Here is a 15,100-nt window from a genome sequence, read left to right as displayed (position 1 = left end):
AGTTCCGGAGTATTTGTCTGATTATCAGGATGTCTTCAGTGAGTCTGAGTCCAGTGCACTGCCTCCTCATAGGGACTGTGACTGTGCTATAGATTTGATCCCAGGCAGTAAATTTCCTAAGGGAAGACTGTTTAATCTGTCGGTACCTGAACATACCGCTATGCGTTCATATATCAAGGAGTCTCTGGAGAAAGGACATATTCGTCCGTCTTCTTCCCCTCTTGGTGCGGGATTCTTTTTTGTGGCAAAAAAGGACGGATCTTTGAGACCTTGTATTGATTATCGGCTTTTAAATAAGATCACTGTCAAATTTCAGTATCCTTTACCGCTGTTGTCTGACTTGTTTGCCCGGATTAAGGGTGCCAAGTGGTTCACCAAGATAGACCTTCGTGGTGAGTACAACCTTGTGCGCATTAAGCAAGGTGATGAATGGAAAACCGCATTCAATACGCCCGAAGGTCATTTTGAGTACTTGGTGATGCCTTTTGGGCTCTCCAATGCGCCTTCAGTTTTTCAGTCCTTTATGCATGACATTTTCCGGAAGTATCTGGATAAATTTTTGATTGTTTATCTGGATGATATTTTGGTTTTTTCTGATAATTGGGATTCGCATGTGGAGCAGGTCAGGTTGGTCTTTAAAATTTTGCGTGAAAATTCTTTGTTTGTCAAGGGCTCAAAGTGTCTCTTTGGTGTACAGAAGGTTCCATTTTTGGGGTTCATTTTTTCCCCTTCTGCTGTGGAGATGGACCCAGTCAAGGTCCGAGCTATTCTTTATTGGACTCAGCCCTCGTCAGTTAAGAGTCTTCAGAAGTTCTTGGGCTTCGCTAACTTCTACCGTCGTTTTATCGCTAATTTTTCTAGCATTGTGAAACCTTTGACGGATATGACCAAGAAGGGCTCTGATGTAGCTAACTGGGCTCCTGCTGCCGTGGAGGCTTTCCAGGAGTTGAAACGCCGGTTTACTTCGGCGCCTGTTTTGTGCCAGCCTGACGTCTCACTTCCCTTTCAGGTTGAGGTGGATGCTTCGGAGATTGGGGCAGGGGCCGTTTTGTCGCAGAGAGGCCCTGGTTGCTCTGTTATGAAACCTTGTGCCTTTTTCTCTAGGAAGTTTTCGCCTGCCGAGCGAAATTATGATGTGGGCAATCGGGAGTTGTTGGCCATGAAATGGGCATTTGAGGAGTGGCGTCATTGGCTCGAGGGTGCTAAGCATCGTGTGGTGGTCTTGACTGATCACAAAAATCTGATGTATCTCGAGTCTGCTAAATGCCTTAATCCGAGACAGGCCCGCTGGTCATTGTTTTTCTCCCGCTTTGATTTTGTTGTCTCGTATTTACCAGGTTCAAAGAATGTGAAGGCCGATGCTCTTTCTAGGAGCTTTGTGCCTGATGCTCCTGGAGTCGCTGATCCTGTTGGTATTCTTAAAGATGGAGTTATCTTGTCAGCTATTTCTCCGGATCTGCGACGTGTGTTGCAGAGATTTCAGGCTGATAGGCCTGAGTCTTGTCCACCTGACAGACTGTTTGTCCCGGATAAGTGGACCAGCAGAGTCATTTCCGAGGTTCATTCCTCGGTGTTGGCAGGTCACCCGGGAATTTTTGGCACCAGAGATCTGGTGGCCAGGTCCTTTTGGTGGCCTTCCTTGTCAAGGGATGTGCGGTCATTTGTGCAGTCCTGTGGGACTTGTGCTCGAGCTAAGCCTTGCTGTTCTCGTGCCAGCGGTTTGCTCTTGCCCTTGCCTGTCCCGAAGAGACCTTGGACACATATCTCCATGGATTTCATTTCTGATCTTCCGCTATCTCAGGGCATGTCCGTTATCTGGGTGATATGTGATCGCTTCTCCAAGATGGTCCATTTGGTTCCTTTGCCTAAGCTGCCTTCCTCTTCTGATCTGGTTCCTGTGTTTTTCCAGAACGTAGTTCGTTTGCACGGCATCCCTGAGAATATTGTGTCAGACAGAGGATCCCAGTTCGTTTCCAGGTTCTGGCGATCCTTTTGTAGTAGGATGGGCATTGATTTGTCGTTTTCGTCTGCTTTCCATCCTCAGACTAATGGACAGACGGAGCGAACCAATCAGACTTTGAAGGCTTATTTGAGGTGTTTTGTCTCTGCTGATCAGGACGATTGGGTGACATTCTTGCCGTTGGCTGAGTTTGCCCTTAATAATCGGGCTAGTTCCGCCACCTTGGTTTCGCCTTTTTTCTGCAACTCTGGTTTCCATCCTCGCTTTTCTTCGGGTCATGTGGAGCCTTCTGACTGTCCTGGGGTGGATTCTGTGGTGGATAGGTTGCAGCAGATCTGGAATCATGTGGTGGACAACTTGAAGTTGTCACAGGAGAAGGCTCAGCGCTTTGCCAACCGCCGCCGCGGTGTGGGTCCCCGACTACGCGTTGGGGATTTGGTATGGCTTTCTTCCCGCTTTGTTCCTATGAAGGTCTCCTCTCCCAAATTTAAACCTCGTTTTATTGGGCCTTACAAGATATTGGAAATCCTTAATCCTGTATCTTTTCGTCTGGATCTTCCTGTGTCGTTTGCTATTCACAATGTATTTCATAGGTCCTTGTTGCGGCGGTACATTGTGCCTGTAGTTCCTTCTGCTGAGCCTCCTGCTCCGGTGTTGGTTGAGGGCGAGTTGGAGTACGTGGTGGAGAAGATCTTGGATTCTCGCCTCTCCAGGCGGAGGCTTCAGTACCTGGTCAAGTGGAAGGGCTATGGTCAGGAGGATAATTCCTGGGTGGTCGCCTCTAATGTTCATGCGGCCGATTTAGTTCGTGCCTTTCATGCCGCTCATCCTGATCGCCCTGGTGGTCGTGGTGAGGGTTCGGTGACCCCTCACTAAGGGGGGGGTACTGTTGTGAATTTGCTTTTTGCTCCCTCTAGTGGTTACTAGTTTTTTGACTCTGGTTTTTCTGTCATTCCTTTTATCCGCACCTGGGTCGTTAGTTAGGGGTGTTGCTATATAAGCTCCCTGGACCTTCAGTTCAATGCCTGGCAACGTAGTTATCAGAGCTAGTCTGCTGTGCTCTTGTCTACTGATCCTGGTTCCAGTTATATCAGCTAAGTCTGCCTTTTGCTTTTTGCTATTTGTTTTGGTTTTGTATTTTTGTCCAGCTTGTTCCTAATCTATATCCTGACCTTTGCTGGAAGCTCTAGGGGGCTGGTGTTCTCCCCCCGGACCGTTAGACGGTTCGGGGGTTCTTGAATTTCCAGTGTGGATTTTGATAGGGTTTTTGTTGACCATATAAGTTACCTTTCTTTATTCTGCTATCAGTAAGCGGGCCTCTCTGTGCTAAACCTGGTTCATTTCTGTGTTTGTCATTTCCTCTTACCTCACCGTCATTATTTGTGGGGGGCTTCTATCCAGCTTTGGGGTCCCCTTCTCTGGAGGCAAGAAAGGTCTTTGTTTTCCTCTACTAGGGGTAGCTAGATTCTCCGGCTGGCGCGTGTCATCTAGAATCAACGTAGGAATGATCCCCGGCTACTTCTAGTGTTGGCGTTAGGAGTAGATATATGGTCAACCCAGTTACCACTGCCCTATGAGCTGGATTTTTGTATTCTGCAGACTTCCACGTTCCTCTGAGACCCTCGCCATTGGGGTCATAACAGGCCACCTGCTTCCTGTAAAGAGAGGATGTGACACTTCTGCCACCACCAGTGTCACTGATCATCTCTGCCACATCCCATGGAACTTTTTAAATTTCCATCAACCAAACAATGCAGAAGAAGACTAAATTTGCCCCTCCCCACTAACGAGCCATGTTCCTCAATCCCAGCATTTTAAATTTTCTCGCCTTTGACATGCTTCCATTCCAGCTGGTGGAAGTAGACAGTTTCAAAAATATGATGGAAGTGGCTGTCCGACAGTATGTTGTTCCCATCTACAATTACTTCTCCAGGCAGGCCATTACTTCCCTGCACACACATGTGGCAGACAAACTCAGGTGTGCACTGTGCAACGTCATCAGTGGCAAGGTTCACATAACGACTTTCACGTGAACCAGTATACATGGCCTGAAATGTTACATCACCCTTTCTTCCTACTGGATAAATGTAGTGGCGGTTTGGCCAGAGGCAGAAGGCATTCTAGAAGATGTCCTACCAACACCTAGGATTGCTGGACATTCCTTTGGTTAGGTTGCCATTTCCTCCACCATTTCATCATCCGCTCTCAGTGGGACCTGAACCACGAACTTGAGCTCAGCCTTGGGGAAATGACAGGAAGTGGTTCTGAAACTGATTTGTTTGGAGGACAGACCCCACACCATACAGGTGCTGTGGATTGGGATCAAAGAGAAGACAGATGATTGGTTGGTGCAGCTGCACATCAAGCCAAGCCTTGAGGTGTGATAAAGTATGAAATCTGGTAACAGATTTTGGCCTAGCTGGGTTGACGCACATCGCTTGTCTGGCGCATGTCATTAATTTAGTGGTGAGTTTCCTAAAAAATTAGTTATGTCCGATCTTCTGGTGAAAGTATGGGCAGTGTGGGCACAATGTTGATGATGATGATGATCAGCAGGAGGAACAACAGCCATGTTTACAGCAGCGTGGCTCTCAGAACAGCTCACGGGCATCACTAGAGCATGGATGGCCTCACTCTGGGATTCTGGGAGGCTTCTTATAGCCTCATTGTGGGGCCATTCTTATACTCTGACCCTTGGCCGAGTGTGTTTGACCCTGTTGTCCTATGTGCTTGCGCTACGTTACATCTGTCTGGTTCTGATTTGGCTGTGTCGGTGTTATGAGATTTGCCTACCCTTTTTGTACTGCGCTGCCCTCTCTGTGTATGACCCCTTGGCCACGTCCTGACTATCCGTTCCGTCTAATCCCTTGGTAACTTTGTCCCGCAGTTACTTTTCTAGGAGTTTTCCTTCAGCTCCTAGCTCTCTGGAGCTTAGGTTACGCCCCCAGCAGTAACGTGCTTCAGGTCCTGTTTGTCTGAAGCACACATCTTCACCACTGCTGCCACACTCAACAGGTATTTTTGGCCACAGTTTGCTTTACTCAGGACACGTGCACTGGCTCAGTGACAAAGTGCAATGCGGTGTTCCTGACACAAAAGCAATGATGGAATATTGTCCTTGTAGTGGGGATCCAAAAGAGTGGTCACTTGGCTGTCATTGTTCAGATACATACTGCAGTATTGGCTCATGTGTGTCAAGGCAATAACAGGCTGTCCTCGGTGGGAGGTGTATAGTTTGTTCCCTCATTATCCTCCATCCAGGGTAACCCTAAAACCATCTAATCCCAGAAACTCAGCAGACCATGACATTATGTCAGTGGAGCGGAGTCTAAAAATGCATCAAAACAAGAAGATGCTTGTACAGAAACTACTAATGGCTCAGTAAATGTTATGATCCTTAGTGGTTGAGGATCACAAATTACTCCAGCTAAGTAACAATCATAGGACAAGCTCTAGGGAGGTGGCAAACTGGACTGACCGCAAATCTGAACCTATCCAAACACACTAGAAGTAGCCGGTGAACGTGCCTAAAAATCCTAGACGTCTCGAGCCAGCCTGAGGAACTAACTACCCCTAGAGAGAAGGAAAAGACCTCTCTTGCCTCCAGAGAAATAATCCCCAAAGATATAGAAGCCCCCAACAGATAATAACGGTGAGGTAAGAGGAAGGCACATACACAGGGGTGAAAGCAGATTCAGCAAATGAGGCCCACTAATACTAGATAGCAGAAAATAGAAAAGGGAATCTATGCGGTCAGTAAAAAACCCTTACAAAATATCCACTCTGAGATTTCAAGAACCCCCACACCAACTAACGGTGTGGGGGGAGAAACTCAGTCCCCTTGAGCAACCAGCAAGCGAGGAAATCACATTATAGAGAGCTGGACTAAAAATATAATGAACACTGATAATCAAAAAATGATCAAACAAAAACTTAGCTTGTCTTGGAGAGACTGGGAGCAAGGTAGTCACAAGGAATCTGAAGAGCACTGAATACATTGATAGCAGGCAAGAAACTGAGTCTCCAGGTGAGCTAAATAGGAAACAAACCAAGGATAACGAACCAGCTGATGCAGCCAACCTGCAGAAAGACAACACTACACAGTACCGCTTGTGACTACTAGAGGGAGCCCAAAAATAGAATTCACAACAGTACCCCCCCTTGAGGAGGGGTCACCGAACCCTCATCAAGACCCCCAGGGTGATCAGGATGAGCCGCGTGGAAGGCACGAACCAAATCGGCCGCATGAACATCAGAGGCGACAATCCAGGAATTATCCTCCTGAACATAGCCCTTCCACTTAACCAAATACTGAAGCCTCCGTCTAGAGATACGAGAATCCAAAATCTTCTCCACCACGTACTTCAATTCGCCGTCGACCAGCACCGGAGCAGGAGGCTCAACAGAAGGAACCACAGGTACCACATACCTCCGCAACAAAGACCTATGGAACACATTATGAATGGCAAACGATGCTGGGAGATCCAAACGAAAAGACACCGGGTTAAGGATTTCCAAGATCTTATAAGGACCGATGAAGCAAGGCTTAAATTTAGGAGAGGACACCTTCATAGGAACATACCGAGAAGACAGCCACACCAAATCCCCAACACGAAGTCGGGGACCCACACCATGGCGGCGGTTGGCAAAGCGCTGAGCCTTCTCCTGTGACAACCTCAAATTGTCCACCACATGGATCCAAATCTGCTGCAACCTATCCACCACAGAATCCACCCCAGGACAGTCAGAAGGCTCAACCTGACCCGAGGAAAAACGAGGATGGAAACCAGAATTGCAGAAAAAATGCGAAACCAAAGTAGCAGAACTAGCCCGATTATTAAGGGCAAACTCGGCCAATGGCAAAAAAGTCACCCAATCATCCTGATCAGCAGAAACAAAACATCTCAAATAAGTTTCCAAGGTCTGATTAGTTCGCTTGGTTTGGCCATTAGTCTGAGGATGGAAGGCCGACGAAAAAGACAAAAAAAAGGCCCATCTTAGCACAAAAAGTCCGCCAAAACCTGGACACAAACTGGGATCCTCTATCAGACACAATATTTTCAGGAATGCCGTGCAGGCGAACCACATTCTGAAAAAATAGAGGAACCAAATCGGAGGAAGAAGGCAACTTAGGCAAGGGCACCAAATGGACCATCTTGGAAAAATGATCACACACCACCCAGATGACAGACATTTTCTGAGATACTGGAAGATCCGAAATAAAATCCATGGAAATGTGCGTCCAAGGCCTTTTCGGAACAGGCAAAGGCAAAAGCAAACCGCTGGCACGAGAACAGCAAGGCTTAGCCCGAGCACAAATCCCACAAGACTGCACAAAGGAACGCACATCCCGCGACAAGGAAGGCCACCAGAAGGACCTAGCCACCAAATCTCTGGTACCAAAAATCCCAGGATGACCCGCCAACACCGAAGAATGAACCTCGGAAATAACTCTGCTGGTCCATCTATCCGGGACAAACAGCCTCTCTGGTGGACAACGGTCAGGTCTATCCGCCTGAAATTTCTGCAGCACTCATCGCAAATCTGGGGAAATGTCAGACAAAATCACTCCCTCTCTGAGAATACCAGCCGGCTCAGAAACTCCCGGAGAGTCAGGCACAAAACTCCTAGAAAGTGCATCAGCTTTCACGTTCTTCGAACCATGCAGGTATGAGACCACAAAGTTGAAACGGGAGAAAAACAACGACCAACGAGCCTGTCTAGGATTCAGGCGCTTGGCAGATTCAAGGTAAATCAGATTTTTGTGATCAGTCAAGACCACCACACGATGTTTAGCTCCTTCGAGCCAATGTCACCACTCCTCAAATGCCCACTTCATAGCCAACAACTCCCGATTACCAACATCATAATTCCGCTCGGCAGGCGAAAACTTTCTTGAAAAGAAAGCACATGGCTTCATCACAGAGCCATCAGAGCTTCTCTGCGACAAAACAGCCCCTGCTCCAATCTCAGAAGCATCAACCTCGACCTGGAAGGGGAGAGAGACATCTGGCTGACATAAGACTGGAGCTGAAGAAAACCAGTGCTTCAGCTCCCGAAAGGCCTCCACGGCCGCAGGAGACCAATTAGTCACATCAGAACCCTTCTTGGTCAAATCCGTCAAAGGTTTAACCACGCTAGAAAAATTAGCGATGAAACGACGGTAAAAATTAGCAAAACCCAAGAACTTCTGGAGACTCTTAACAGACGTGGGCTGAGTCCAGTCATGAATAGCCTGGACCTTGACTGGGTCCATCTCCACAGTAGAAGGAGAAAAAATAAAACCCAAAAAGGAGACCTTCTGTACTCCGAAGAGGCATTTTGAGCCCTTCACAAATAAAGCATTAGCACGCAGGACCTGAAACACCATCCTGACCTGCTTCACATGGGACTCCCAATCATCAGAAAAGACCAAAATGTCATCCAGATAAACAATCATAAATTTATCCAGATATTCTCGGAAGATGTCATGCATGAAGGACTGAAACACAGAAGGAGCATTAGAGAGTCCAAAAGGCATCACCAAGTACTCAAAATGGCCTTCGGGCGTATTAAATGCTGTTTTCCATTCATCTCCCTGCTTAATGCGCACAAGGTTATACGCACCACGGAGATCTATCTTGGTGAACCAACTGGCACCCTTAATCCGAGCAAACAAATCAGACAATAGTGGCAAAGGATACTGAAATTTGACTGTGATTTTATTCAGAAGACGATAATCTATACAAGGTCTCAAAGAACCGTCCTTCTTGGCCACAAAAAAAAAACCTGCACCAAGAGGGGAAGAGGATGGGCAAATATATCCCTTCTCCAGAGACTCCTTTATATAACTCCGCATCGCGGCATGCTCTGGTATAGACAAATTAAAAAGTCGTCCCTTAGGGAATTTACTACCAGGAATTAAATTTATAGCACAGTCACAATCCCTATGAGGAGGCAGGGCACAGGGCCTGGGCTCATCAAATACATCCTGGTAGTCAGACAAAAACTCAGGGACCTCAGAAGGAGTGGAAGAAGCAATAGACACCAACGGAGTATCGCCATGAATTCCCTGACAACCCCAACTTGACACAGACATAGCTTTCCAATCTAAAACTGGATTATGAGCTTGCAGCCATGGCAGACCCAAAACGACAACATCATGCAAGTTATGCAGAACAAGAAAGCGAATCACCTCCTGATGTACGGGAGTCATGCACATGGTCATTTGCGTCCAATACTGAGGCTTATTCTCAGCCAATGGTGTAGCATCAATTCCCCTCAGAGGAATAGAAAATTCCAAAGGCTCCAGGACAAAACCACAGCGCCTGGCAAACGACAAATCCATCAGATTCAGGGCAGCACCCGAATCCACAAAAGCCATAACCGGGTAGGACGACAAAGAACAAATCAAAGTAACAGACAAAATAAATTTAGGCTGTATAGTACCAATGGTGACAGGTTTAGATTTTTTCCTTAAGCGTTTAGAGCATGCTGAGATAACATGAGTAGAATCACCACAGTAAAAGCACAACCCATTTTGACATCTATGACTTTGTCGCTCAATTCTGGTCAGAGTTCGGTCACATTGCATAGACTCAGGTCTCTGTTCGGAAAATACCGCCAAAGGATGAGCAGATTTGCTCTCACGCAAACGCCGATCAACCTGAATGGCTAAAGCCATAGAATCACTCAGACTTGCAGGGGTGGGAAACCCCACCATAACATTCTTAACGGCCTCAGAAAGACCTTCTCTGAAATTTGCAGCCAGGGCACACTCATTCCATTGAGTAAGCACCGACCATTTCCGAAATTTTTGACAATACACCTCTGCTTCATCCTGACCTTGAGAGATAGCCAGCAACGCTTTTTCTGCCTGATTCTCAAGATTAGGCTCCTCATAAAGCAGTCCAAGAGCCAGAAAAAATGCATCTACATTAAGCAATGCAGGATCTCCTGGCGCCAGAGAGAAAGCCCAGTCTTGAGGGTCGCCACGCAACAAGGAGATAACAATCTTAACTTGCTGAGCGGAATCACCAGAGGAACGAGGTCTCAGAGATAGAAATAACTTACAATTATTCTTAAAATTTAGAAACCTAGATCTATCTCCAGAACAAAACTCAGGAATGGGTATCTTTGGTTCTGACATAGGGCTATGAATAACAAAATCCTGAATACTTTGCACCCGTGCAGTAAGATGATCCACACTAGAAGTCAGAGTCTGAACATTCATGTCTGCAGCTGAGCTCAAAACCACCCAGAGTTCAAGGGGATGAAAGAAGCTAAACAGACTGCAGCAAAGGAAAAGCGGGAGGAAAAAAAAAAAATGTACTCAGGTCTTCTTTTTATCCCACTTCTGCGATGCATTAAACACTTATTGGCCTGCTATACTGTTATGATCCTTAGTGGTTGAGGATCACAAATTACTCCAGCTACGTAACAATCATAGGACAAGCTCTAGGGAGGTGGCAAACTGGACTGACCGCAAATCTGAACCTATCCAAACACACTAGAAGTAGCCGGTGAACGTGCCTAAAAATCCTAGACGTCTCGAGCCAGCCTGAGGAACTAACTACCCCTAGAGAGAAGGAAAAGACCTCTCTTGCCTCCAGAGAAATAATCCCCAAAGATATAGAAGCCCCCAACAGACAGGGGTGAAAGCAGATTCAGCAAATGAGGCCCACTAATACTAGATAGCAGAAAATAGAAAAGGGAATCTATGCGGTCAGTAAAAAACCCTTACAAAATATCCACTCTGAGATTTCAAGAACCCCCACACCAACTAACGGTGTGGGGGGAGAAACTCAGTCCCCTAGAGCAACCAGCAAGCGAGGAAATCACATTTTAGCGAGCTGGACTAAAAACATAATGAACACTGATAATCAAAAAATGATCAAACAAAAACTTAGCTTGTCTTGGAGAGACTGGGAGCAAGGTAGACACAAGGAATCTGAAGAGCACTGAATACATTGATAGCAGGCAAGGAACTGTGTCTCCAGGTGAGCTAAATAGGAAACCAACCAAGGATAATGAACCAGCTGATGCAGCCAACCTGCAGAAAGACAACACTACACAGTACCGCTTGTAACCACTAGAGGGAGCCCAAAAATAGAATTCACAACAGTAAAACATCAAAGCAAATGCGGATGAGGAAGTCACCCACACAGATCTGTCACCTCCATCACCTCAAAAGGCAGGGCTAGCAAAGCCGAAATGTGACATAATTTAATGAGCAGGCCACAACATACAGCACCACCAAATGATATTGCCCATATCAGTAGGATGCAGCATTTCTAGAACATGGTAAAAGTGCACGTGTCCACACATAACCAGTGTCAAAATTGGACACATGGCCAGAGCTTGCTCTGTATGCCTTGGAGGTTCAGCCTTCCCCTGCATAAAGTATAATGTCAGAGCAAGTCTTTAGCACCGCAAGTGGTATCATCACAGACAGGTGCATCCCCTATGGCTAACTAGATAAGCCTCACCCAGACATTGCTACACTGTATTTTGCATTTGCTTCATTTTGTTGCTTGCCAAAATTTAAACAAATAAAAAAAAAGTAAAACAGTGTTAGCCCTGTCCCCTCTTCCACGTACACCATCACGTCCACCTCGATCACCTCCACCACTTCAACCTCTTCCTCATGGTTCTATTTTTTTTAATTGTTGTAAATTTTTTTATTTATTATACATTTTTTTGTTATTATAAGTCATTTGCTTAAAAAAAATTGTTAACCCCTTCACCTTCTTCATCATATACCACCACGTCCACCTCACCCCCAGAAGCTCCACTTTCTTCAATTGGGGGAGAAAGATTTCTATCCCCACTTCTTCCAGGTCAGCCTCTCCTGCTTGCATGTAGACCAATGCAGTGGAACTTAAACCATATATGGGAGTGATTGCCTATCCAGCAAGAGTCTTGCAGAATTATGTTTTATGAAGACAAAGACTTTTACAACTCAGTAACAAATAAAATAACTGAGCAAAATCTGGATAGCAGGATGAGGAAGAGATGGATGCATAGATGGATGCGGGATGGATGAGGAAGGTAGGGATGAATGGACCCATTTTTGATAACCCACCAAGGAAAAGCAGACAGCTGGGGGTTTCACCCCTCAGCTGTCTGCTTACCCTTAGCTGGTTATTAAAATAGGGGGCCACTAGTGATGAGCAAGCACTAAAATGCTTGGCTGCTTGTTGCTCGGGTCGAACAATTTGTAATACTCAGATACTCGGACAGAACAACGAGCCCAATGTAAGTCTATGGGAGACCCGAGCATTTTTACCGCGATTCCCCCTGGCAAATGTCCCTGGATGCAATTCTGACTCCTAGGTCACAGCTGTAAACAATGTTTTCAGAGTTTCACTCCATTTTAACAGGCACACCAAAAAAAACATATAAAAACAAAACTGAAATGGATTTTGCAAGAAAATATGTTAAGGAACATCCTTTCCAGGGTAATTACTTGTATTTAAGGCAAAATAACTAACCCCAAACAAAAATATTCCTCCACCACTTGGTCTATATTACACGCAGTTTTTTGATGCATTTTTCAACTTTAGCATTGCTTTCAACCAATACAAATGCATTCACTGGGTAAAGTCATTGCAACATTTAACAACCTTAGCTGGCCATGTGTTGTGTGACACATACAGTAAGCAGATACATCCTGTTGCATTTATGAAGGAGGGACTCTTGAAGTAACAGCATATTTTTAGAGGGGCATCAAGCTGCATTAATCTTCTTAAAGGGCCATTCATTAAAGAGTGGGTCTCCAATACTGTTATTGCCTATGCAGTGAGTGGCTGGGCTGCAAAAAATTAGGATGCACCCCAATACCCCTTTCACGAGATGTAGAGGAGGGCCTCCTGAAAAAATGTTGCATTGAATGCAAGGTCTTACCTGCCCCAAAAGTTACATGCAGCCCAAAAACCATTTTAGCAGACGTACTTGAGGGCCGCATGACAAAATTGTTCCCATTAGAAGAAAGTGTATCTCCCATACTGTTTGCTTATGCATTGAATGCAAGACCTGGCCTGCCCCAAAAATACATGCACCCCAATAACCGTTTCAGAAGACGTACTTGAGGGCCTCATGACAAAATTGTTCCCATAGAAGAAAGTGTGTCTCCCATATTGTTTGCTTATGCATTGAATGCAAGGCCTGCCCTGCACCAATGTTACATGCACCCCATAAACCCTTTCAGCAGATGTACTTGAGGGCCTCAGGACAAAATTGTTCTCATTGAAAGAAATTGTATCTCCCTTACTGCATACTTATGCATCTAATTCAAGGCATGCCCTGCACTAAAGTTAAATGCACCCCAATAATCCTTTCAGCAGATGTACTTGAGGGCATCATGACAAAGTTGTTCCCATTAGAACAAAGTATGTCTCCCATAATGTTTGCTTATGCATTGAATGCAAGACCTGGCCTGCCCCAAAGATACATGCACCCCAATAATCATTTCAGAAGACGTACTTGAGGGCCTCATGCCAAATTGTTCCCATTAGAAGAAAGTGTGTCTCCCATACTGTTTGCTTATGCACTGAATGCAAGGCCTAGCCTGCCCCAAAGTTACATGCAGCCCAATAACCGTTTCAGCAGATGTACTTGAGGGCATCATGACAAAATTGTTCCCATTAGAAGAAAGTCTGTCTCCCATACTGTTTGCTTATGCATTAAATGCGAGACCTGCCCTGTACCAATGTTACATGCACCCCAACAATCCTTTCAGCAGATGTACTTGAGGGCCTCATGCCAAATTGTTCCCATTAGAAGAAAGTGTGTCTCCCATACTGTTTGCTTATGCACCGAATGCAAGGCCTGCCCTGCACCAATGTTACATGCACCCCAATAAACGTTTCAGTAGATGTACTTGAGGGCCTCAGGACAAAATTGTTCCCATTGAAAGAAATTGTATCTCCCTTACTGTTTACTTATGCATCTAATTCAAAGCATGCCCTGCACTAAAGTTAAATGCACCCCAATAATCCTTTTAGCAGATGTACTTGAGGGCATCATGACAAAATTGTTCCCATTAGAAGAAAGTATGTCTCCCATAATGTTTGCTTATGCATTGAATGCAAGACCTGGCCTGCCCCAAAGATACATGCACCCCAATAATCATTTCAGAAGACGTACTTGAGGGCCTCATGCCAAATTGTTCCCATTAGAAGAAAGTGTGTCTCCCATACTGTTTGCTTCTGCACTGAATGCAAGGCCTAGCCTGCCCCAAAGTTACATGCAGCCCAATAACCATTTCAGCAGATGTACTTGAGGGCATCATGACAAAATTGTTCCCATTAGAAGAAAGTCTGTCTCCCATACTGTTTGCTTATGCATTAAATGCGAGACCTGCCCTGTACCAATGTTACATGCACCCCAACAATCCTTTCAGCAGATGTACTTGAGGGCCTCATGCCAAATTGTTCCCATTAGAAGAAAGTGTGTCTCCCATACTGTTTGCTTATGCATTGAATGCAAAGCCTGCCCTGCACCAATGTTACATGCACTCCAATAATCATTTGAAACCACTTACTGGATGGCCACATGAAACAAAAGTTACCATTATTTTTTTTTACCATAAATTTTGTCCATGAAGTGAATGCAAGGCCTGGCCGTAGTTTGAACTCACCACAACCCCCCTTTCACATTACAAAGGAGCACTTCACTTATACTTGGAATGCCCATACACTAAGTGCATGGGCTGACAAACATTTCCCCATGGGGGTCAATTTTTCAAAAAAAATTTGTTTACAGCCATCATAGACCCTTGCAAAAAACTAGAGTGGCTGTAGCATTACAGAATACATTCACCCTTGTGTTCTAGTGGTGGTGTCTGAAGAGATGTGGAGGATGTCCTCCTATGAATGTTTTCCCAATTTAAAGGAGCGGGTCTCCTATACTTGTAATGCCCATACACTAAGTGTAAAGGCTGACAAACATTTCCCCCTGGGGGTCTCCTTTTTTAAAAAAAAAAAAAAATTCTTTACGGGCACCATAAACACCCTTGCCAAAAATTAGAGCTCAGACATGAAATCAAGATATAGCAGAATTGGAGAGCATCATGGGACAGCTATGGATTATCTTCTTGTCGGACATGTGAGGAATATGGTGTTTTTTTATTTTTATTTTTTGAAAATAAATGGGTATGAG

The sequence above is a fragment of the Ranitomeya variabilis genome, chromosome 4 (assembly GCF_051348905.1).
Source record: "Ranitomeya variabilis isolate aRanVar5 chromosome 4, aRanVar5.hap1, whole genome shotgun sequence".
Taxonomy (NCBI): Eukaryota; Metazoa; Chordata; class Amphibia; order Anura; family Dendrobatidae; genus Ranitomeya; species Ranitomeya variabilis.
This window is presented reverse-complemented; position numbering follows the sequence as displayed.